Source organism: Amblyomma mixtum, chromosome 5, assembly GCF_055824585.1.
Source record: "Amblyomma mixtum isolate Tamu chromosome 5, ASM5582458v1, whole genome shotgun sequence".
Taxonomy (NCBI): domain Eukaryota; kingdom Metazoa; phylum Arthropoda; class Arachnida; order Ixodida; family Ixodidae; genus Amblyomma; species Amblyomma mixtum.
In genome coordinates, this window is record NC_143016.1 from 53,359,668 (window position 1) to 53,384,434 (window position 24,767).

Here is a 24,767-nt window from a genome sequence, read left to right on the forward strand (position 1 = left end):
ACATACACCCATATTGCGTTCGCTCTTCCGGGGACGGGGCCAGAAAGAATGGAGCGACGACGTTGATATGCGCGCGGCACTTGGAGCGGCGAGGGGGTCTGCGTAATAGACGAGCGGGGTCGTCGTCACGGCACGCATAGCCGGGCGGGCCCGGTGAAAGGACCCGCGCGGGCGCACGCCATCTGCAGCGCTTATGGTTATATAGCGCATCCGCAGCCAACCGCCGCCGTAGTAGCGCTCGAGACGACTTCCTCCCGGACGGGTTGTTCACCTGCACCGTTCACACGCACAACGCCGCTCGTGCGATGAGACTCTTAACCGCCGCCAATTCGGTGTGTGTGGAGTGGCCCAAAACATCTGCCCTTCTTGTCAAGCTGATGGTCAAGACAGCAACCAACGCTGTTGGTGTTCATAAGGCATTATTAAGACATAGCTCGCCTGCTTGAGCTGTTCCGTGCGCTAAAACACTGCAATCTTTGTCTTTTACCAATTCACATACGTGTTCTCAGCATGTGTTGTTTACAAGCATTAGCAGGACTGAATGGTGCACTATAGGCGCACAAATCTTTGGCGAAGCTTACACACCAGCTTCTTCGTCCTTTGTCATATCACATCCGCCTTTCCGCTGCAAGTTCTCAGTCACTCATTACCGGTTCACCGTGTCAGACAGCCCTGTGCGAAATACCTAACGCGCAAAATCACTAGCAGAAGCAAGTATTTCCCAATCATCCTACCAGAGCCCATATATTCGATTGAAACAAAACATGCTGCGTTTTAACTTTTTTATGCGCCGGAAGCTCACATTCAACGGCCTGCGCTGTCTCTTGAGTATATATGGTCTCCGCGGGCCTCCATCATTCACAGCACCCTCTCGTACATTTGCAGCTCTCGTCAGCGTCTGAGGACCTCTGTCGCGTGTCGTCCTCACAATAGCCTACATCTACTCCTCCTGCTGCCCACTTTCATTACATGCACAGCATGAGGATGAGAGAAAACGTCTACTGCGCTTATCGCTTTGCGAAATGGAGTCATTCTGTTTCGTTCTGTATTTCCGACGCTTCATTATGACTATAGGCGATTTCGTTATACGCAGCGGAATTTCGTCGGGAGCTGCTCTTGCCAACGTTTCTTTTTTTCTCCCGGATATAAAAATCGAGTCATTCAAAGCCCGACTTCCGCGTGCACGCTTCTTTCAGTTCGTGACGTCTCCTGTACCGCATACGAAACACCAAACTACCTCAAAACTTCGCCAACGACATCGCGCGAACACGAAGAAATGCCGCGCGAAGTGTCTCTTTCTCTCCATCCTTCGTGTCGCCGTGCTACTTCCAATACTTACGCCCACAACGAATTCGCGTCGATCGCAGTTTTTCTGCGCGGCCCATTTTCATTCTCGTGCAGCCCCGGAGTCAAGTAACTGCTGAGCTATGCTCGACATCCCCCCCCCCCCCCCCCCCCTCCTCCCACCTCCCTTCTCACCGTCCTTCGTCTCCCCCATTTTTCTTTAACGTATTTCTGAAAACCTAGCTTCTTTTACCGGCACCCGTTCTCCGCGTTCCTCTCTAATCCCCTCAGCCGCCGTGCACGCTCTTTCGACGCCCTCGGGCGTTCTTCGATAGCTTCCTCCTACTCGGCAAGTTGGGCGGCTCTCTCCTTTTTTCCGCAGCCTATATTCCTATTTGGTTCGCGCATTTTGGTTCGCGTGGCAATCTTAGGTCTTTTGTTGCGCACCTCGTTACCTAGTTTCCAATATTCCCTGCCCGTTGGCTGCCGCGCTACAACCGCCTCAATTTGTGTCTCAAAGCTCACTGTATACGACGTTATTCCGTTTAGGCTAGGTCCTCGAAGCCCGAAGTAATGGGAGGAGCCTGAGCTGTCAAAAACAGTTCCTTTACGCGGTTCTAAGTTATACGTTTCGTAAGGTGTGCATTTTCATTACAATGGGGACGAAATTGGAACCCGGATGGAATTTATCTTGCTCTCGCCGCTAGCGCCACCACCCCCACCCGCCTTCCCCTTTTCACAGAGATCAATATCGTTAATTCGCGGTCTTTTCACATCCCCTCTGGGCGATTCGCCTTCCCTTCTTTTCCATCTCCTTGTAGAGTACTTCTTGCTATACCTTCAGTGGCTCAGACTGATACGTATGCTCCAAGCGGCGGCCTGGACTGAAAGGTCTTGTTCGGTAAAGCTCGGTCGTGAACAAATTAGCTCCTTCGCTCACTCTTCACTCATTCACCCAACTAAAAGAATGTGCGTGTACGTAGCTCTGCAAGTTGTAGCTATAGTGTGCGCCGGCCTCACTCCATGGTTCACAGGAGCGACCGGAGAGGCCGTCGTCGTATGGCGCCCATGTAGGACGGCTTGCTTGCGCATCAGTTATAACCCAGATTCCTTCTTTTGAGTTTTCTGCGTTCAGCGAAGGATGCTAAGTGCCTACGCTTTTTGCGTCCGTTCGCGCGTGCAGGTCCATCCAAAGGGACAGCTATAAAGCTCCCGGGCCGCTGGGCATCTACCCGCAACAACAGATTTGACCGTTCCGGGGGCAAGACTGTTTGTGTCGCTATAAGGCGTAAGTAAATGTAATCCACGATTATGGGCATTATGTGCCGTAAGAAGTACTGAAGTTTTGGGCAAGTTGGTGCCCATACATAATACAGGAATTCGTCGCAGCGCGAACGAAACAGGGACAACGAGAGCAACGGTCACGACAGGACGAGCAGCGCTCGTCGTCCTGTCGTGATCATTTTCTCTCGTTGTCCCCGTTTCGTTCGCGCTGCGACGAATTCCTGTATTATGCCGTAAGAGGCACGCATTACCGATCCACGCATGCTGGAACAAGGACGGCCGCGCGTCGCGTCCCACTGGAACGTCGGCAATATTATGTGGCCCATTACATGGCCGTGGTGGCTTCTCTTCCGTCTTGACCTTAGCCGCATGCAGGTATAAGCTCGCCATCCACAACGGTTGTGCTCTAATGACCGGACCGGCCTTCGTCAGGCTGCTGCCGCTGCCCCACTTTCCGCGCGCGCGCATGCACGCACAGCCAAAGGCCAGCACTTGGCCTTGTAAGCTCCCTCCCCACCAGTTGATCGCGACGCAGCCGCACGCCACAATATGTGGCTACAAGCATATGGAATACCTCCTCCATCTCATCGCAAGAAAACCGCGAATCAAGCACGGTACGTGCCCCTGCGGAACCACGTACGCCACCACGGTATACGTGGCTCGGAGTTCTGGTGCCGTGTGCTCGAGCTCACAAGTTCGACATCGGGACACATTTCCAAGTAATGGGAAAGGCAGAAACGCTCGTACGCACAGAATTTTGTTAATCGACACCAAAGTCAACAAATTAACCCTCATAACAAACTGTTCCAACAGGATCGTAAAAGAACAAATTACTAACCATTCCTGCATGCTTCCGGGTGGTAACTAAGGAGCTGCTTCCCTCGTAGCCCAGCTGCCTTGCATCACGGATCACTGGGACATCGTAATTATTACCTCTCACCTCATTATCAAGACATCGTGCCACGGCAGGTCCAATGCATATTCCCTCCGGGCAGACCGTATAACTAACGGCCTCGTCACGCGTATATCACAGCGGCACGACTGAACCGCGCTCTCGGAGAAAGCGTGCGCGAGGATCCCTAACCAATTCGTGCCCGGAAAAGCGCCGCCAACTAGATTCTGCCCCCCACAGCTGGGGCTCGCTGCTGCCGCCGCGGCTCATTTCCGGGCAAACAGCAGTCGTATATCCGTCTTCTCGAAACCAGGTAAGAGAGAAGATATAGGCAGAGCCTCCAGACACCGTTCTCGTTTCATTTATATCGCCCGCCCGCACGCCCATTCCTAGACAACTCCGCGTGCATACACTATACAGCCTTCCACCTGTGTTCTGCTGCCGCACACCTGCAGCGACGTTCGTGTTTCTCGGCACTCCGGGCAAGAGGAAGAGAGACCTGATTGCGGCCAGTTCCTTCCTGGCCCGCATTTTTCGCAGTACGAGCGTGCCCAGCCAGCGCCCGCTTGACCAGTACAACGCATTCCCTGTATGTTCGCTCCGTGTACACACACGAGGAATCCCATCCGGCGCCCGCGCGCTTGGCCCGCTATAACCGGATCGCGCAACAGGGGCAAGACGTCCGGACCGAAGTCACGAAAGCTTATTACGGAGTTGAGCGCACGCTGCAGGGAGCTTGCAGCTTTTCTTGCAAACTCGACGGGGCGAAGCGTGTATGTAACCTGACGGAGCCGCGAACTCGGCGCGGGACGGCAGAGACGCACGTGCACTGCTCGAATGTGCGGCAAAGAACCAAAGGAAGAAGAAGAGAAATTAATATGAAATGTTGATAATAAACGGAATACTAGCAACGACCAAATGCGCGCAGTGGCCACAGCATATAGTTCAAATATAACAGGAGACATTTGCGAGATCAGCTGCCGCAGTGGCTCAGTGGTTATGACACTGGACTGCTGACCCGAAAGACGCGGGTTCGATCCCGGCCACGGCGGTTTCGATGAATTTCGATGGAGGCGAAATTCTCGAGGCCCGTGTAGTGTGCGATGTCAGTGCACGTTAAAGAACCCCAGGTAATCGAAATTTACGGAGCCCTTCACTACGGCGTCCCTCATAGCCTGAGTTGTTTTGGGACGTTAAACCCCTATAAACCAAACCAAACCATTTCCGACAGATCGAATGACGGCGCATATACGTAATGCAAGAACACCCGCATATGTGCTCGTCAGTCATCGCGTGGGATCACCTAGGACCACTCAAATAATCAGGAAGATGGAAGAGTTATTTGTAGGAAAAGGTGAGATGTTTCAGAGCATGGTCTCTAACGAGCGGCAGAGGTTCACGGCAGAAGCCATGACATAAGAGCTTGGCGGTGATCTGGGTGCGCGCCGTTCGTTTTGATACGGTATGTCTAGAATGAAGACACAGACACAACACGCATCACATATGGGGACGAATTCGCTCTATACGCGAAGGAGAAACGTCTATTCGAATGCTAATAACGAAAGCGCGAGAGTAACCACAGCGATCACATATTATATCCTCACAACAAAGGGACCACGGTGCACGAACGCTTATAAAGCACAGGAAACGCGGCCACGTTAGATTATATAGTCGCGCATGCTCAGCACAGTGGTGCTTAACAGTATAGTACATTACATCTCATTTAATGCAAGTGACGGCTCTCACTCCATGGTTCGCGCTACGTGCGGGTTAGACATGCACTTAGCAGCTTGTGTACAGGCACTGGAAACCCTCTCCGAATAGCGCCGCATTGGAGCGGGAACAATGAAGCCGCTTCTCTACCACGAACGCAACGTGCCCACGTGCGAAGTGCCCGCTCATTACGCCACGGTGGCTCAATTTCACCAAAGCACCGGTGTGCCAGCGAGTTCAGCCGACCGGATGGACCCAAGCCACGCACGCTCGAACGGTCCCACGGCCGCTACACTGCGAGGCAAGTGCGCGCGGGATAGATCCGGGTTAGCCGAGGGCTGCCTGCCTGCCACTCGAACGATGAGAAGGGGGCACGATTCAGACGGGTGTTGCGACACTGAGGACAAGCACGGGCGGATGAATGCTCACGCGGCCTACGAGCCACAATGAAGACGACACGTTGCTCTGTGCGTGTGAACGCCTGAGCGTGGATGCCTGATCGCAAGAAGAATGCATGAACAGGTTGAGTGGGAGCACAGTCTCTGCTGCACACGAGACCCAAAGGCATCCTGAATGACGGCTGATGTAAGACACCCCGTTGGGATATTTACAAAGGAAAACAATGTGCATTTGCGCATGCGTATATCGCTCTTGTGTAGAAGCATTTGTTTTGCTGATCCAGCCGTGTGCGCCCAGAAATCAACAGTTTATAACACAAACGCGAGAACGCTTTTACAGGCCTAATGATCACTGTCTTTTTCATTTTATTTTTATTTACGTACCCTAAAAGCCATGAACGGCATTAGATAGGAAATGGTGGTTGCTTAATGAAGAGCCGATGCTCACAATACAGAGAAGCATGACAATTAATTCGAAATGATGCCAAGTTTTGGAAAGCATGATAGCGCGGTAAAAATATCTTCCAGTCGAATTTAGTACAGTGAACAAGATCATTTGGTGGGAGGATTTTTTTACAAGCACCAGTCACAAAAAAAAAAAGAGAAACAACTACCACACGGATCAGTGAATACAAAAGAAAAAAAATTGGAGGCTTATCAAGGTTAAGCCCAGTGGATGCGAAGCATGTTAAGCAGTTGCCTCAGTGTGGATGGGGCTAAGTAACGGAGACGTGGTTTTAGGTTAATCGTCGTACTTTATTCTTTGCAGCCCGACAAACACACTCTTATGGTCCGTAAATGCATGGCTCTTGGTTTGCACGTCACTTATTCTGTATTGTCTTTGAGCATTTCTACACAACACCAAGTCTAAACTGTTTCCCCACTGATTCGTTTTGCATTCCTATTATTAACGTCCTTAGCGTTTGGAGGCATCTTGACCGCATACACGCCCGGCGCAAAGACGCTTGCGCGGTTGCGGGCACAGAGACTGACGCGACGGCGTGAACCGAAGAACCGAAGCGTGGAGGCCTCCGCCGGGCGACGTCCGACGGCGCGATATGAGGCCCCATCTGCAGCCGGTGTCACGTCATCACGTGACGTCACATCATGTGATCTCACTTCAAGGTCAATGGCGGCCACCGCCGGGCGTCGCGCGAAGGCCCGAAACCTACGTTAATATGCTTCGCATAAAAATTAAAACGTCTCGTGATTGGCAGCAGGACTCGAGCGCTGAACCAAACGAATGTAAATCGCCCTTAGCGACAACGCTGGTCTCAATTAGCATCTTGGGAGGTGAACCTCAGCGACTAACTGACTACACAAGTAGGCAAATTAAACCCGCATGCAGACTTGAAAACAAAGGAAACGAAGGCAGTGTTCAACAGTGTCGAAGAAACAAAAGCTTACACTAATCAGTGACGAGAACATCTGTTTGTTAAAGGTAATGACGGGAAATTATCAGGAGAATGAGAACGTTTACACACATTCGCAAGTTACATGATCAGGCTATACACATTTCGCACATCCCATAAAAGAGATAGCATATAGTCCAATGTATACAGCCAGCACTCGCTCGCAAAACCTGGACGCTGACGATAGATTGGGGACAGCACAGCAAGCAATAGAATGATGGGTAGAATTCACGAGAAAGAAAGGGGGAAGCATGCACCAGACGCAATAAAGAGAAGAAGACGAAGAGAAAAGAAGGAACTTTGACAACACATATAATGTGCAAAAAAAACTAACTACCAGTGGTCTACCGTAGTGAGTAAATTGCAGCGTTGATACCAAGGTAGCTAAGGGCAACGTACACGGTCGATGTTGGAAATAATCCGACAGGAAATTCGTAGCGATACATCACGCACGCGTGGCTGGTGCAATTAAGAAAGGGCTAATTAAAATATCACTACAAGACAAGCATTTGTCCCGCACTACTGCCGACGAGCCCATGATGACGATCTCAAAAGGCAGCAAAAACAAAACGTACAAAGAAAAAAATGAAACTTCCCCGAGACAACGACGTTCGCGTCAAAGTCTGCGCACATATGTTATGCGGACGCACAAGGTTCGATGAGACCGCCCCTCGTCTACCGTCTTGAATCGCGCCGAGCGCGAATGCACGCAGCATTTATATAGCCGTCCGCTCAGCGTGCAGAGGAGCCTCAATCACTGTCATCGAAAAATGGGCCTCTGCCAGTATTTGCTCCGCAGCCTATCTATCGATGAAGCAGAGATGGCGAGTCCGTCCATCTCGCGTCTATAAGACCCTGTGAGCAGAACGAGTGCGGCGAAGCGGGTCAATGACCGCGCCGCGTGCGCTGGAAAGCAATCGCCCTTATCCTCTCCCATCCCAAAAAATTAAGATTTTCCTCAAAACGCATTACAGAATCGCCTAAGCAGATACGAATCGAATGACTGTCGCCGCCGAGAGAGCCACTATAAGAAGCAACAGAACCGCTGATATGAGTATACCATTCCTGCAACGAAATTTAGGCGCATTCCGTGCCGGCGGTGTACAGAGGCTTGAAATTGTCGCACTATCCGCGCCGTCGAAACGGACCCACTGCGATCGCTCGACGTATACCATGGGAATCTTCAATGCACACCCAGTAATTCCTACAGCATTTATTTAGTATATATATGTATAGTTCCTTTGAGCGGGTGACAGCGTAAGATCTCATTTGATTAGTAGGAATGCCTTTGCACTTCTCATTGCTGGTGACAGATGAGCCCTTTCTACCATGCCAAAACAAACGCATATAGAAGATAAATTTGGCATGCCTAATTGACGGTATTGTAACCGCCGCAGGCACGCGACAAGTGTCAGAAAGTTGCCAATATAAAAGGCAGCACACCACAACGCCATATCAGAGCGGATTTCGCGATTCCCGGGCTTTGAATAAGTGAAAGCAGCTAATGCGAACGCACTGTATCCCCGAAAGAAAAAATGGGAAAGGAAGAGAAGAAGTGAGGGGGAGATACGGCACTTTGAACTCCCGACCTGTCTGCTGCTACAAAGAATGCTTTGTAAGAGACAGACCGCATAATTATAGACTCGAATTAAGCCGTCGAATTATCCCGTCTCATTGGTATACCAATGAGACGGGGTTCACACTACAAATCGAAGCAAAAACGTTACGCCGGCGCAATAACTGACCAAGGTATTATGGCTCGTATCAAAGGAAAAATTTCTAAGTTTGCTCAGAAAGTAAGCAATATATTGTACAAAGGCTGCCCCCTTGTTGTGCATCCCCCCCCCCCCCCCCCCGCTCTTTCCTTTATTTTTCCCCTTCGCGACTACGAAATTTCAGCCCTGCACAAACCGTAACGCAAGAAAAACACAAAATCCCTCTTCTACATATGTATGCTGGCAACAAGTTGATTGCAGCTTTCCACGGACTTCCAGCGGTTATACATTTTTTTTTTTTAGGCAAACAATGTAACACGTAAGAGGCTGGAACGGAAACGCACGCACCAAGAACAAAAGGTTCTAAGCAAACTAAGTAACGATCGCGGCCTATGAAAATTATCGTAGATACTGCTCCGTCAGTGACGTTGTTACAAGTATCAGCGCTGAACAAATTGAGCGTCTTGAAGCGCGAAATTAGAATCCAAACTGACAGCGCGACATCAAGCGAAAATAAAAAGATAAAAAACGAATTCTCAGCTCACGCACACGCACACACAAGTACAGAATGGCGCATTGCGCAAACACACCGACCACTCCTCAACGCAGCAAAGCCTCCAGAGACCCATCCATCTTCAGTCCGCGGGCAAAAATAACACAAAATAAAGAACACACAGCAGCTCTCGAACATACCGGAGTATAGGCGCCCGAACGTGCCCTTTAAAAGCTCTACACTTTGTCCTTCAGCGCGGCGTTACACGGAATTCGCACTGAGCGAGATGTTTACTCCGACGCATCCTGCTTAAACAGAACGGGGTATGCGCGAGGTATACACGAAGCAAGGACGGACGCGCCAGAATCCGGCAATATCCTTGGCCGGGTACCGAGTTTTCGAGCGCATGTTGCTCTGAGAAGCGACGTAACAGAAGGAAAACAGTCTTGCGGGGGTTGGGGCAGATGACACGCGGGAGACAGGCGAAAGCAGCTCTGCTCGGCACATATCGAATTTCACGGGAATGCGCCAAGCGCCGGTTCGAATCGCCGTCTCCCGGAATCGATGCGTTTTTCCCCTTTCTTCTCGCATGCGGCGCGATATACCGACAACTCTGCGCGCGCATTCGGGAATGCTGCGTGGCGCGATTGGAAGGAAAGCAGACCGGGCGTCAGGGGAAATCGATGGTGACGTCAAAAACGAGGCGAGCAGGAACGCGCACGCATCCAGTAACGAAACTGCTTCGCTTCATTTAAAATGCGAACTGATGCGTTGGAGACGTTACAGATGCCAACAGTAAGCAACGAGTTAGGAGGAAAAGCATCGATTTCTTCCCAGGGGAAAAAAAAAAGAACAGGCAGAATTCGGTGCGCTATCCCGTAGTGCTTTAGCAGAAAAAAGAAAGTAAAAGAGAAAGAAAATCTAACCGGTTCTAAAGTAGTGAATTTCATGTTATACAGTAAATCTAAGCAAGTGGAAATTCCGGCGCAGCTGGCTTTACGGGGAGGAGAGACAGATATGTCCCCACATTGCATTGAACGCTTGCGGTTAAGTAAATGACACCGTAGTTTAAAAACTAATACTGGAGAACTGACAAAACATAGCTGCGTATTAAGAGACCGAATCGGATTGCACAGAAAGGGCCATACATCATACTACCCGTACAGCAACGCCACTTGGAAAAGAAAGCCCCACACACAGGCTTGCTAACGTGGCCGCGCTAAGCCTAATTCGCCCCAACTTCACCACCAGCTGGGCTTACAAACATGCGAAAGGCGGCTGAGACGAGCTCAGCTGGCACGATGCCGCAAATGAAGCTGCGGTCCTGCCACGGTTTTTTCAGAGAGAGTGAAAGCGCGCGCCCGTTCGCGCCGGCGCCCGCCGTATTAATAAACTTCCGGCAACAGGGACACAGCATGCATGCACGGTTCAGCGCACTTTCCACACTTGCGCTTCCCGGGAACGGGGCGGCGTGAGCCGGAAAACGCATCGCGCTGGCCGCACGCTCATTAGGATGTGTATGAGTGATGTCGCCAACCGAGTCCCACCGCGTCGTTTCCGCTTCGGCTAAGCGGCCGCAAATTGCCGAGTTCATGCAGATCTCCGCGAGTGAGCGCACAATAACACAGCAGCCGACGAAATTTACCGGTTCGGCTCGCGGCTACTTCCGCAGGAAGTTTCAGAATTTTCATTTTAAAAAATGCGGGTATGATTTTGGGGCAACTTATAGTTTCGCTTTCGAGCAGATTACTCGTTCTCTGTAGAGCATGGCACGAAGCGGCGGCACGAGCTCAGGTATTGCGCACGTACACGGCCACCGTGACTTCTTGCGCCATGAAGCACGCGCTCTGGGCGGAATGAACTCCGACCCCGGTGGGGGTCGAAGGTCGGGCACGTTTCGACGTCAAACGCCGCTCTTATGACCGTGCCCCCGAGTGCCAATAAAGAGAAACAAAACTGGCCGCACATAACGCGAAGGTGCTTTTCTACGGTGGTTGCATAGAAGCTTCAGAAATCTCGAGCGTCAGTGAACATTTTGAAACAAGCAGCACATTTCCAGCGTACTGCACATGCATGTGAGAAAAAAGTTCACTGTGAAACATGTAACAAGAAAAAAGGTTTTTGTGACAAACAGGTCACCTTTCCACAATACACTGCACCTTACTTGCTCGGCACGTATCTCAATAAGCCCTAGATGTGCTCGAAAATGATGCAACGACGCAACAATCAACAGCAAAGCGCACCATTCAGCGTGAACCTTGCGCAAAAGGCATGGTCCGGGACGCGCATATCGTCGGCGCCGTCCCCACCATATAAGATTAATGTTCTGATTAAGTGCACTGACTAGCTCCTTCTACCTAACTACCAAGAGCTGACAATGAATTACATCTGGTTGAGCAGCCCCCTCTTTTCACTGCTCCAATCGCGCTCGTCACCCGCTGCTGCGTATACCTTCTCGCCCGCACAGATAGCAGCGTCTTTTCGTTCGGCGTCGTTTTCTCCCAGACAATCATGTGCCGCGCGCGGTTACGCGGAGGAGCACGTCCGTGCGAGCAGCCTGCGGCACACCGGCGCGCGTCCCCGCATTTAAAGTGGTTCTCACGACCTCCTCTCCCGCCGGCAGCAGCGGAAGCGCTGTCATCCACCCGGGTTTGGAGAAGGAAGAAGAGCAGGACGACACGGCAAGAGGCTAGCCTCCGCAAGGCGCAGTAGCCGGCCAGGCAAAGTGACGCGCTCATTCATTCCGCTGCACTCGGAGCCCGCTTCAACCGGAAGAAAAGTCGGCGGGGCGCTTTTGGCGCGATTTAACGACAGCGCGAGAGAGGGAGAGAAACGCAGGTGGGAAAACAGGGGAAACCACGATGAGCGCGCCGAAACAAAGGTCCTCCTTGAACTTGCGCTGAGCGGGGACAGCCGGTTTCTCTTTTGGTCTGATGCCGCGCGCGCTTTCCGAAAAGAAAAGGGAGCTCAGAAAACGAGCATGCACTTGACGCAAAACAATGCGGAGCTGGAGGAGAAGGCAGAAGTAGGCTGGTCCGTGCCCAGCATGCCTCGTTTCTCTTGAGAATCGTCACGGCTAGACCTTGAAAAAAGGGGCGCTCCTGGAACACAATAAAACCTGGCTGGTCCCTTCTTGTGCGCGTGCAGCGCGCCGAGAGAGATTCACGGAGACGACACGGCAGTGGCGTTCGTGCGAGCCGCGGTTAACGTCAAGGACACTACGACACGCAGGGCAGGCACGTAACAAAACCATGCTGTAATAAACGTCAGACCAAGCAACCGGAAATCGTGCCGGTCGCCAGATTCGCAGAGAGTTTCCGTACGCGTCCGTATACGCGCAAGGCCAGCTTGGATAGTGGCCGAGGTATTAAAGCCCCGTAGGACGTCGTGATTGGTTGGTATACACAGTTTGCACCGAAGTCACAGAGGCCGTCATCTTTGGGACCAGGAAGCGCAGCACCCGGGCGTATTTCTAGTCCGCGTATCGCCAACCGGTTGCCGCGTGCACTAGGGAAGCAAGCCTCAGTACCCAAAGATGGCGCCCGTGACGTCGTGTGAATACTACCTGTAGTGCATGTACTTCCGCTACACCCGACTTTGAGGATGCCTGGGAACCAACACGCTATTTTCCCAGACTTTTGCATCACGAGACAAGGAGGGGGGGAACAAGAAAGTATCAAACGCGCAAAAAAAAAACGAATTTCGTACAGTCATCCTACAGCGCCGGAAAAAAGTTCACCCAGATGCCATTCCAACAACGGAAAAAAAAAAAAAAAAAAAAACAAGGCGGCGCATCTATCGAAAGTGGTGATTCGCGCTTTCCCTTATTTGCTTTCACTCGGCTGAATAGGACTGCCTTTTTCTCCTTCCTCGTCGGTTCCGCGGCACTGCAGGAGCGCGCAGAGCTGGGCGAACTTAAATACGAGTGCGTTTATCACGCCAAGAGCGGAGACCTTGTAATGGAGTGCACTCGAGTACTACCCCTTCTCTGCTCCCCCCTCCTCAAATCATTTCGACGTGAGGAGACCGAGACGCCTGAGAGGTAAGGGCAAGCGAATTACCCAGTCAGTATTCGCTGGAATACCGACGAGCAGAAATCAAAGGAACGCTAAGCTTGAAATCGGAGTGGGCTATAGACACCATTCGCGACGCCGAGGAGAAATGAAAGGGTACCCACGGAAGACGGTGCGAGTCAGTGCTTTTTTCTTTGTTGTTGTTTTTGCTCAGCGCACATTGGCTCTTCCCACTCGGCTTGCCAGTAAATGGAATTATACAAAAAGATTGCAGCTTCAACTGCATACGTTTCTCAAAGTTGAAGTAAATATGCGCAAGTCATTTACAAACTTAAAACAGAGAGAAAGGTAAAGCGAGGTGTGCAGCTCAGGGAGCAGAAAAATGCATTTTTTTTATTTCCTGCTTTCCGCGTCGTTGTTACAGTATACGCGAACGCAACGACCAACACCCCTTTCGGCGAAAAAGAAAATGATCCCAATTTTCGAAACGTGACAGCCGCGAGAAGTATATAGACACGCTGGCGAGCGGTTCGCAGAAGCGAATTACAGGTTTCACACGCGCAAATAAGAAAAGGAAAGAGATCACGGTAAGAGTGAAAGCGAACCGCATGCACAGCACCGACCGGCAAGGCATGCATTCGCCTCGCGACGGCGGCACCACCGCTGCGTGCCAATCAATCGGGCACGGTGGTCAGCGGCGACGCATGCACGGGCAGCAAGGGTTCGGCGCCGCACGACAGGCCGCCGTCAGTCGCGGGGCACGAGGTCACGAGCCATTGGAAAAGCCGAGCACGCGCGCAAGAAGTGGACAAGGGAGGGGGGGGGGGGGGGGGGCGTGGCAGCCAGCAGTCCTTCGCGGCCGTCAGTCTTCGCCTGGACGGCGGGCACTGCAGCAGCAAGAGCAAAGCGCGCAGTGACTGACCCCAACTGGTTCCGACGGCGCGCACTCTGGAAGCAGTCCCGCTCACGCAACAACCTGTGGACGGACGACGTCGCCGTTTTGTTTTGTTTTTCGCACGAGAAATTCAGAATAACTACACTGCCTTTAGTTAAAACAGTGAAAGCGGTGAGGGATAAAGTGCGGATTATAAAAGCTTGACTCTTTCCTCGAAACTTGGCCGGTATATTTCGTAAAATTTTACAAAACCGCAAAGAAGCCCACCGTTGGAATAACGAATCTACTTTAGCGAGAAACGAAAAAACACTGCTAGGTGTGCTACATATACTACACACTTTGATCGCCGTAAGCGGCCCGTCCTACATATAAGGCGCGGCCCATGCTAAGTGGGACACCTTCGGCAAACAGGATAACGGCGAACGCGCAGTGCAGTACTAAAGCGACAGACGAGGTATAGTTAAAGGCCCGCGCATCCCAGAAGCGAAACCAGTCAGACCTGTGCGACCCACAAACCGAGTCGCCGGCACGCGGGCCAAGTGGCTACACATGCGCACACGGGTGAACGCAGCGCGGAGGGACCTTCAAACGCTGCGTCCCGGCCGAGGAAGGCCTCCCAGCGGCATTGCTCGCTTCCTGCAGTCCATGTACAAAGTCCAGATCCTCGTGGATATACGGACTTAACATCACAGCGTACATCACGCAGAACTATTCGAGCAAAGTTTATACGCGTACTGAGCGCCGCTCAGCGAATACCAGCGGGATGCCGTCACACTTGCACTTGGAACGACGGGGAGGGGGTTCAGAGAGTCATCACGTCGCGAAGTCTGCGGACGAAAGGAAAATGGAACGCAACAGAACAATGAACGCGGGTGGGAAAACGGCGAATGTCTTCGTCGCGCACTGTCCTGTGGCACCGACGACGCTCAAGGGAGAGGGACTGGACACACATGGCAGGGAAGCTACTATGGCTGCAGGCATTACGGCAGCGGGTCACGAATATCGTGACGGGGCGGAGTTGGCGCGCGTTTAACGAAAGAAGTTACGTGTGTGCTCAACAGCTCGGAAAACGTGACAAACGCGTCAAGACTCCTCGCACAAAGGGCGATGGCCACTTTTCGCGCGTATATACATCTTCGTTCCACATGCGGCGCTAACGGAAGGCACTGTACACGCGCGCGCAGCGACGATGCCGCGTCGTACTGGCGCTGCGACGTTTGTTTGCCACGGATATGGGGCTCTGCACTCCACAAGCCTCTCACAGTGCATTCGAATACTCGCCGCATACACTGGCAGCTGTTAGGAGAAGGAAGTCCCCTCGTCGACAACGCTCCAAACATGCAGGTACCGGAATGAAGACTACCCTAGAGCACGCGACGCGAAATAAATGCATAAAAGCAGAAACATATCTGGGTTAGTCTACTGATCTGCAGCGAGCCGCCAAGATAGCAGCAGCTAGTCGTGACAGCCTGCACAGAGACGCCCTGGCACTGCTGCCCAGATTAAGCAGAATTCGCAGCCATCTAGCGCACAGCCAAGCCATGCTGACTGCTGTAAATCAGAGGCGCTATAATATATAGGGCGACCAGAAAGAAGATTATGCCGTAAGTAGCCTTCTCCATGCGCGCAGACAGCCACCAATGTTTCTTCACCTCACATCACCGTCACACGGGCTCCAATGGTTTTTGAACGCACCTCCACTTAACTTGAAGTTTGCAGTTGTAAAATGTGCGAACCACGAAAGCCACTCATCACCGGCATGCTGAGCAGCATCGCGAATTCTAACCAGGCCGGCATCGAAATAACTTTGCCCACTTCAAAGATGACCTCCCTCGGCGACCGCTATAATCGTTTGTACAATGCATTCGACTATACTCCAGCAGCACAGTTACTGCGTCAACACCTCAGCCACCCTCACCTGCGCAATCCTTGGATGACGACGAGTGCGCGCCGCCGCCGCCGACTTCTCCGGCACTACCAGCAGGCCGGCCAATGCGTCACGACGAGACGCCACGGTCGAGCATATCGCGCACACACAGGCCCAGCACTACACTCCACAAACACTCGGGAATCGAAAGAACACGGAGGGGGGGGGGGGGGGCACTGCGAAAGCACAGGCACGCCGCCGGCCCCGATCACGGTCGATGCACAACGACGTCGGCGCCGGCACGGGCCGCGGAGATCAGCAACGGCAGCAGTTCGATGCGCACGGCGGCGGAACAATAATGACGCGAAGACGCCGACGGAGAAAGGAATTCCAACAAAGGAAGGCGCCGGCCGAGGCCCTGCTTGCGCGCCGGTCGACGGTTGGGACGAGAGTGCTGCGCGAGTGCCGCTGGCTCGCGCTAGCGCCAGCGAGCGATCGCCGCAGCTCGCGCACGTGTATCAGAAGGCTATATCTATCGCGCGGCGTCTTCCTCCCCTTGCTTGCAGGGAGACCCTCTCCGGAGAGCAAGGGGGGAGAAAGAGAGAGAGAGAGCCCGCGCGCATCAACTCAGCCTGCTCTCTCCCTCTCCTAACAGCGAGAGGCTCAAAAAGAGGGAGAGAGGCAGAACGTGGTCGCTCACCGCACAAAGGAGCTACTTGCTTCTCCTAAACTATAAAGACACACGCATACAGGCACAGTCGCGCGGCGGTAAGGACTGGAACCAGGTCACACAGGCCGGCGGCGGCTCCCTTTCTCTCGGCAGGGCCGTCCGACAGCCGTCCTCCAGCGATTGGCGATTTCTCCCTTCTTTCGACCGTGGTGCCCCCGAGCTGCTGCTGGCTCCAGTCAGCAGCGAGTGGCTTTCATTGCTTTTTTTCTCTTTGCCATCATGAGCCGTCTACGGGTGATACAGATGCCGTCGATCGACAGATCACGGCGACCGCTGCTACTTTACTCCGCTCGTCTGCCGATATGCACGCCACCGAGGTCGATCGTGCACTCATCCTCGATGGCTGGTATAGTTAGCAACGACGAAAAGTCTACACAGCGCAGTCTCTGTGTGCGTGCACGTCTGGCGTGTGGACAAAAAAAGAGAGAAAAAAAAACGGACAAACTGGTCAGGCGCTTCACCGAGACACACGCCTATTTGCTTTAAGGGCGGGTCTCTACCGCGAACTGTAATCTCGTAGCTAAATATAATGCCGCGCTTATCAAGAGAGAATATAGACAGAAAGAAAAAAAGTACGATCGCAAGCGACGAGCCAAAGCGACCGCTCGACTTCGTATAGCGCTGGGGCTAAATAGAGCGTACTCCGACTCAGGCCGCCTTTCGCTTTTATTCCGTTTAACCTTGACGCCTTTCTTTCAAATTGTGGCGAAAAAGCTGAGGAAAGTTTCAAAGTAGGTCACTGCTGCGGTTGGACGGATAACAAAAAAATGACGCGTACAAATACAGAGTTCGCGGAATGTGGTCTATACAGAGGAAAGCGGGAAACTCCGAACAACCTCCCGTCAAAGCTCACGCGCACTCGACGGTGAGCAAATTGTCGCAAGTGTAGAAGGCTTGATCGGGCTTCCCGCTGAAATGTTTACAACTGGGGAACCTATATTGAGCGCTTTTCGCGTGTCTATCTCCTCGACAGACAAGAGAAAATAAGCTATGCGCTTATTTACTGCCGCAGGCGAAGCTGCTCAACTCGCCTTTATCCACCGTTCTTCCGTTCTTCGGGCCTGATTAGCTGAGACGAGGAGAAGGGACTGTTAATCTCAGCAACCATGTGTTACGGACACAAGGGCGAAATTACACTTAGTGTACCCTCTCTCCCATCCCCTCCCTCCACGGCGTTCCACCAGATGGCGATAAAACGCTTATCTTATACGCCTGGCGAGGCCTTGGAGAAGTCAATGAACCAAAGCACGACATTCCTGAAAGCACACATACGATCAACTTTATCAGTTGACGAGAAAGGCATGCGTGCAGCAAACACGAACAGGGAAACAAACAAAGCACAGGAGGCAGCAATTTTTAAAACTATAGACCAGCCTAAGGAGTTTTGCCGCTGCTATACAGCAGCCATGCTCTTTGCATACTGTCTGAATTCCAGCGCAAGACGCAAACAAATAAAAAAAAAGCAAGAACTTTCCACGGCAAACAGCCTCGCAAGATTGTTCGAGAAGTCTTTACCATCATCACACCACTCCCATCAATCCCCAGCTTTGTATCATCCAGCGGCTGCGTGCCGAAACTGTGCAAACGGGTTGCCCACACACGCTCACATGCGTCCCGTGCGCAGACGCCATAAGGGAACCAGACAATGGCACATTGAAGCAAAGCGCAGCAGATGCCAAACCAATATGCAAATAATATGTTCCCCCACTATAGAAAACCACATCACCGGCAAAGCACGTGGAGAGGTCGCAGCCCGAAGCATACGTTCGAGGAAGCAATGGACCATTCAGAAGATTAAAAAAAAAAAAAAGCGGAGGGGTACGCCACGACAGCCCCGCACGGACATCTTACTCTTTACGCCCGCGCCACGAAGGGGCCGACGCGAGCTGGTTCGTCCGTTATGAAACAAAGGGTGATGAGCCCACGGGGAACGCGCATTTCCTAGCCATACGGCGAGCGGAGCTGGGATTCTGCTTGTTCTTTCTTATATATGTGCGATAACCCCGAAAGCGTACAGTGAATGGCCCAACGAACGAGCTGCGGCCCACACGACTCTGCCAACAAAGGTGAGTATAGCAAGAAAGTGGGGCTGGGGGAGCAGAGGAGCCGGTCTATTTGCATTTCGTCCCTTCCCCTTCATCTTCCCTTCTCCTCATCTGTTTTCCTTCTCTCGTTTTCCGCACGGGCTTCGGAGATAAATCTGCAAGACATGAACGAGAACAAGCGTGTACGCCGACGACGCGAGGCGCCGCCAGCATGGGCAAGTAGGCAGCCGGCGGAATTAATTACGTCCCCGTTGTTCTCAAACAAACAGAGACCCAAGACACCTCTTCTCTAATGGACGCAGATTCTTCAATGGGGCTCTCATTATGCGACGGAATTAAGCAAGCGGTCGCTAAAAATAAGCCGTCTTTCGTTTTCTCTTCCAAGCTCTCTTCCCATACCGTGGAAAATAAAGTAGCCGCGGGCGGTTGATTTCCGCGAGGCTCCCTCCCCACCCGTATATTGCGGCCGGAAATAATCGAAGCTGACCGACTTAAGAGCTACCCGTCCGTTCCAAAATTGGACCGAAACCTATAATATATAGCCTGCCTCTGCGAATTTCCCGTGTCACGGCCGCCAAAGCCTTCGCTGCAGCGAGACGTCGCCATCGAAGCGGAAACTCACCCTACCTCCGCCCACAAGCGCTTTTCTATTTCTTCAAATAGAAAAAAAGTAGGCCCTTCCTATATTTTCACTACCCAAGGTTGCTAGTTAGTACCTGGTTAGTAACCGTTCCATGCAGCCGTAAATAAAGTCCTACGTAGAAGACAACTGACATGGACTGTTGTGTGAAGACTGTTGCTATTTTCGACTCTCTATCCTTATGCAAAGGGGTCCGCGCTTGTTGACCACCAAACAAGTAGGCGCGCATACGCCTCAGAGGCCCGCACTCGAATCTCACGGCTGTCTCTCTGCGGTCATCGCTGCTGTCAGCAAGGACGCGCTCGCTCCGCCCCAAAGAACGAGCCAGCCGCCGACCTACGCGCCAACGACCGGCGAATGCCGTCGCTGAACCGCGATCAAGCAAAAAACAAAAAAAGGAAAAGTAAAGAGAACCGGCGCCGCGTGCACAAAGGCAGCGAGACAAGCGCTGACGAGGGGGAAGAAGGGCTGGCGATATACACGGAGGACGATCTGGCCGCGCACGTCTGGCTCGTAATGCATACGCGTTCCGTCGTCGTCGCTCCCCGCGTTTCGGGCTGCAGTGACACCGGCGGCGGCAGCGGCCGCCGCATGCAGCTGGCCCCCTCCGTCGCGGCAAGCCAACCCTGTCGACGGCGGCCGAGACAGGCAGCCGCCGCCGAGTGCCCCCCGAGTATACCCCCGTGCCTCGCGCGCATTCGGTGGCGCCGCAGTCACGTCGCCGCCACATCCACGCACATGTGGTACACTGGAACACGAATGGAATAGCTATACGAGACGAGTTTCAACTGGAGCGGCAGTGTCTGCGTGGATCCCTCCACGCACCAAGGGTGCGACTTTTGGTCAGCTAGCCTCGATCAGCGCGCACCTCGCTGGCCCGCGTTTAAAGCAGTTTGGATTGGATTGGATTGGATTGTGGGGTTTAACGTCCCAAGGGCCAAAGCAACTAAGGCTATGAGAGACGCCGTAGTGGAGGGCTCCGGAAATTTCGACCACCGGGGGTTCTTCAACGTGCACTGACATCGCACAGTACACGGGCCTCTAGAATTTCTCCTCCAAAGAAATTCTAGCCGCCGCGGCCGGGATCGAACCCGCGTCTTTCGGGTCAGCAGCCGAGCACCATAGCCACTGAGCCACCGCGGCGGCGTTTAAAGCAGTGGAAACAAAGTCGGTATAGACAGGCTTTAGCTCGACCGCTGTCTACACCGCTGAGCTGTACAGCACCGAGTATGTATAGCTCTGAGTATATATAAAGTACAGAGGACCATACAGGCGGAGCGAGTGGTCCTGAGAAAGCTGTTCAGCCTTCCCTTGTGTAGTCGTATACGGCTGCAATCAAATGGACGCTAACGAGGAATAGCTCCCTCAGATTAAATCTACCATAATTCGGGAGAATCACCTTTAATTCATCGCTGTACATGGGCCTAACAAGAGGTATCAGTGCCTGGCTGGCCACAAGTCACGCGTCGACCAGGAAGCTGTAGAATAACTCACCGGGCACAGGCTCCACGAATCAAACAACCATCAGCCACACTGCAGGTGGCTAATGCCTCCGCGTGTACTCCAGCGACAGCGGCGCAGTTAACCGCCAGCGCCAACCAGCCGTTCCTGGCAAGAGGTGTCGGGAATAAAGCGCTTTCTTCAAGCGACGCGGCGGCGCTAAAAGGGGACACAGGCTGGCGCGGGGATCACCGCACTACAGCGCCAGGGAAGCGCATCGGCACATTCGACGCAGGGGGCGGCCGCAGCTGCAAGACAACTGCGAAGGAGCAGCGCGCATCGCTGGTGCGCGCCGAGCCGACAAACCCTGAGAGTGAAGAGAAAGCGCCTTCCTGCTCGCAGCGGTCGAGGATACATAAACCGCTAACCCGCGGCGCGACGAAGCAAGACAAACGACCGCGCTCAACGCCTCAGCGGGGCTCACTGCCTCGGCACCGGGGATCGGATAAGCCTAACGTGGAGCCGGTCATGCTTTTCGTTGATTCGATTTCCATTTGTGGATCACAGCGCGCAGGGATGAGCAGGAAAGCGACAAGGCGTCGCCCAGCCGTCGCGGCAATACGCGACGTGCAAGTGACGCATATATAGCAGTCCTTTCGCTGTCAACGATACCGAAGGACGATGTCATGCACTCGCCATATAGGTCCACAAAGTGCGTCTCTGTGCGTGCTTGGGGGTTTTCATGACGCATAGGTAACTAAGGCCATCACGCGCCAAGCGCAGGGTTTTTTAAAAAATATACTGTTCTGGTGACAGGCTAGTAATATTTGAAAATAGTTTTTTTATAACACTTCCTTCTTTTAGGCAACCTAGCAACTCGCGACAAACTTAGACTGCATTCTTCCACGGTGCATTCTTCCACGGTCCAATGTGCTGTAAAAAACTTCCACGGCCTCTAAAAGACAGCGGGCGATATATGAAACCGAGAAAGCTCGTTTATGTGAAATGACACAGCTCGAAAAGCTACTCAGTCTCGAAATTAGCTGTAAATTGGTTAAAGGAACAGGAAGAATGGACGCCAAGAAATGCGACTGGTCAGACTGCTCGCTGTAACTGCACAGCGCCGTCCAATAGAGCCCGGAGCGGCTCGCTGTGCAGCCCAGAGCCAAGATTTCCTTTCTGTAAGCAACCTAGTGCAGTGCCATGCTGCTGAGTGTTTAACGCTGAAAACCCATGGATGTCGTCACTGTTACGACTCAAATCCATGAACCGATAGAAGGCGCACCCAACGTCACATCAAACAGCAAAATACAGCCGTGTTTAGCAGATCGAAGATAAAAAATCGCGACTAAATGCTCCCCGTAGGCTGAAGTAAAGTACTCATCAATGAAAAACTTTTTAGACGCCTGTCACGAAAATAAACGTACGCGGGCGCAAACCGCATACACAACAATCCGCTACAAAAAGCAAAACGAAAGCTCGACAATCACGAGCTGTGCAGCACGAGTTGCATTCATTTCATTTCCGTATTACACACCGTGGCATATACCATAGTGTGGACTTCAGTACATAGTTACAAGCTGTATCGCTGTTTAAATCCAAAACACCGCATTTCCTATCCCGGTACGCCTTAATTAAAGCAGGGAGCACACCTCACTATAATCGCTGCTTCCCTTTGCGTTTTAACCTGCAAGAAATATTACTCCCTCGCTGGGCGGCACCCGAGCTCACGCACTACAGGGTGCCCCAATTACGCACTCGTAACATGCACGGCTCAGTTGAAAACTGTGCAGAGTAGAGCCCCAACAGGTGAGTAAGAATATAAAACCTTGCACAGCGTTCGAATACCGCATGCCTTCGCTCTTGCCACTAACCGAAAACAGCTGCAGAAGTTCCAAGCAGTTTTATAGCAAGAGTGCATGTTTCCAATAAATTAGCTGAATGGCGTACTGTAGTGCCAGCCATACGGGCCTTTTTGATATCAACCAGGAAGTCTCCAGGATTACTTGCAATGCACGATGAGAATGCGTGCTTCAGAAGAATTAAAGCCAGGACGCTGGCAGGTACACTGCAGCACAAGGAAGCAACTCACCCGGGTTTTTCTCAGCATGACAGATAGCAGGACCGTGCACGCCGCATATACGGGGATGTCGCGCGAAACGCGCAGACACAAGCTATTGGGCGAGAAATATCGGTCGTTCCGGCCGATAACCACGATTGCGACGCGACGGGGAGAGGCGCCGACGGGCAGGGTGCCCGCACCTGTACGCCGGCAGTCGTTGGGCGATAAGGGCGTAACAGATAAAAGTATGATACGGAGCAGCTGTATAGTCGCTCCAACGCACGTGACGTCCGCGCAACTCCCAAACTCGTGCCAACAACACGAGCGTGCGATCCTCAAACCACGCACGTGTGGCGCGCAGCATGTTCGGAGCATCAGCTATGTGCAGTATACAGCCGATCTCAACTTATATGTGCAGGTTCGTTCGCCAAGAATTTACTTGCGTTTCGCGAACAACAAACAAAATTTCAAATCGTTTTCCACATGCAGACGAACACCCAGGCGCAAACAAAAAAAAAATAACTGGAAACAAGGTGTCATTACACAACTATGAATTTAAGTCTCCCCAGTGAGGAAGTAACTCCCAATTGAATTAGACCAGAAAACTATAATCTTTATAACTTCTTTTACAGAAATTGAAATACCGCTGAGATAATATCCACGCCTCACTCATAAATGTAACCATTCCAGTTAAGTCGCAAACAACAGAAAAAAAAACGAGTCCCATAAAATTAACTCAGACATCTTACTGCGCTTCCATGAGGAATGAAACCGAGCTATGCGCAATGACAATCGTTTACTACGGCGCGACGTTACTTCAAATCAATCTTTCAAATCAATCAATCTTTGATTCAAGTCGTGAGGTAACAGATGTGCTTCATTTCTTTTCACCATCCGATAGATTGCTGCTGTTGTCAGAATCAGCCAGCGCTCGAGCATATTCCCATCATCCGAGTGCTGCTACTGGAAACCAAACAAACAAGCTGTTTTTTTTTTTTTATGGATGGGGCCCAAGACACAATATGGGCAGTTAAATCGCATAGTGCCACAACGCAGTGGCTGCATCCTTAAATCACTTTAAAAACGCGTACACACCGTGCAGCTTTCAACGACATCCCCGAAAGAATTGGGGGGCTGCACGCTGCGACACAGCGAGCGTAGCAACCAGCGGCCGCTCCCTTCCCAGAAGCGCGCACGCAGCGCCTCCCGCAGTGTTCGGTCACACTCCGCCGCGCACCGCGGCGCAGATACATTCCGCCCTCAGTGCGCATGTGTCGCAGACCGCGCGTCGCAACTGCGGCGAGGCAGCAGCGAAAGTGCTTCTACCTCAGAAGCTGTGCAGGCCGCCAGGTAGCGAAGGCAGGCCACGTGGGAGTCGTCGTCGTCGTCGAAAGCGATTTCGGCCACCGCTCAGAAAAAGAAAAGAAACACCGCGGGTGCGGCAGAGGGCACGGAGGCGGGCACGGCCGCGCGTCAGGCGGACGCCATCCATCAGCGCGCCAAGAAGCCAAGGCCGGCGAGAGTGCCCCAAGCGCGCGCTCTGGCCGACACAATGACCCATTATTCGCCGCCGCCGCTCATGTCGGCTATGCGCTGCTCCGTTACGTTCCGTTCGATACCGCCGCGCGGCAAACAGAAAGAAGAGACGAGGCGGCGCCGCCGAAGTGTGCGTACACATATGCGCGAAAGGGTTAAAGCGCATGCACCCCACCCTCCCGGGAGCGCTTATATAACGCGAGATGGATATCGCCGGGCGAAAGCGCTAATGTACGCATACCGCGGTCACGACGGCATCAATTCGCTCATTCGCGCACACAATGGATCCCTGCCGCCTCTGCGGGTATATGAACTGCTAAAGCGTGGACGCGCAACGGGTCGCAAAAA

At 52.6% G+C, this 24,767-nt stretch overlaps 1 protein-coding gene across 6 annotated transcripts in view; it reads right to left on the minus strand.

Annotated features, from left to right (window-relative positions):
- LOC149342179 (transmembrane protein 198) overlaps positions 1–24,767 on the minus strand; it is a 97,948-nt gene that overhangs the window by 38,827 nt on the left and 34,354 nt on the right. Inside the window, exon 1 of one of the 6 annotated variants that reach the window (XM_089544449.1) lies at positions 22,914–23,065. The exons of 3 other annotated variants lie outside the window; for them this stretch is intronic. The gene's annotated coding sequence lies outside the window, so the exon portion shown is untranslated. Of the gene's footprint in view, positions 1–16,017; positions 16,453–20,875; positions 20,900–22,913; positions 23,066–24,767 lie in introns of those variants that run through there. 2 more of the 6 variants (XM_089544452.1, XM_089544450.1) reach the window with 2 other exon arrangements.